This window comes from Sesamum indicum, linkage group LG5, assembly GCF_000512975.1.
Source record: "Sesamum indicum cultivar Zhongzhi No. 13 linkage group LG5, S_indicum_v1.0, whole genome shotgun sequence".
NCBI lineage: Eukaryota > Viridiplantae > Streptophyta > Magnoliopsida > Lamiales > Pedaliaceae > Sesamum > Sesamum indicum.
This window is the reverse complement of record NC_026149.1, coordinates 11,161,353-11,161,668: the sequence shown is the minus strand read 5'-3', so window position 1 is coordinate 11,161,668 and position 316 is coordinate 11,161,353.

Below are 316 nucleotides of genomic sequence, written 5' to 3'. Positions count from 1 at the left end.
AAGAAATGAAATGAAAGGAAGAGCAAGATGATTTCGAGTATTTTTACCGGTGGTTTTTTTCTTTCTCGAATCAAATGGAGAAACCCTCTTCACCAAAAATTCAAGAAATGAACTGAAGAAACCCTCTTCACGAAAAATTCAAGAAATGAAATGAAAGGAAGAGCAAGATGATTTTGAGTATTTTTTACCGGTGGCTTTTTCCTTTCTCGGATCAAATGGAGAAACACTCTTCACCAAAAATTCAAGAAATGAACTGAAGAAACCATCTTCACGAAAAATTCAAGAAATGAAATGAAAGGAAGAGCAAGATGATTTT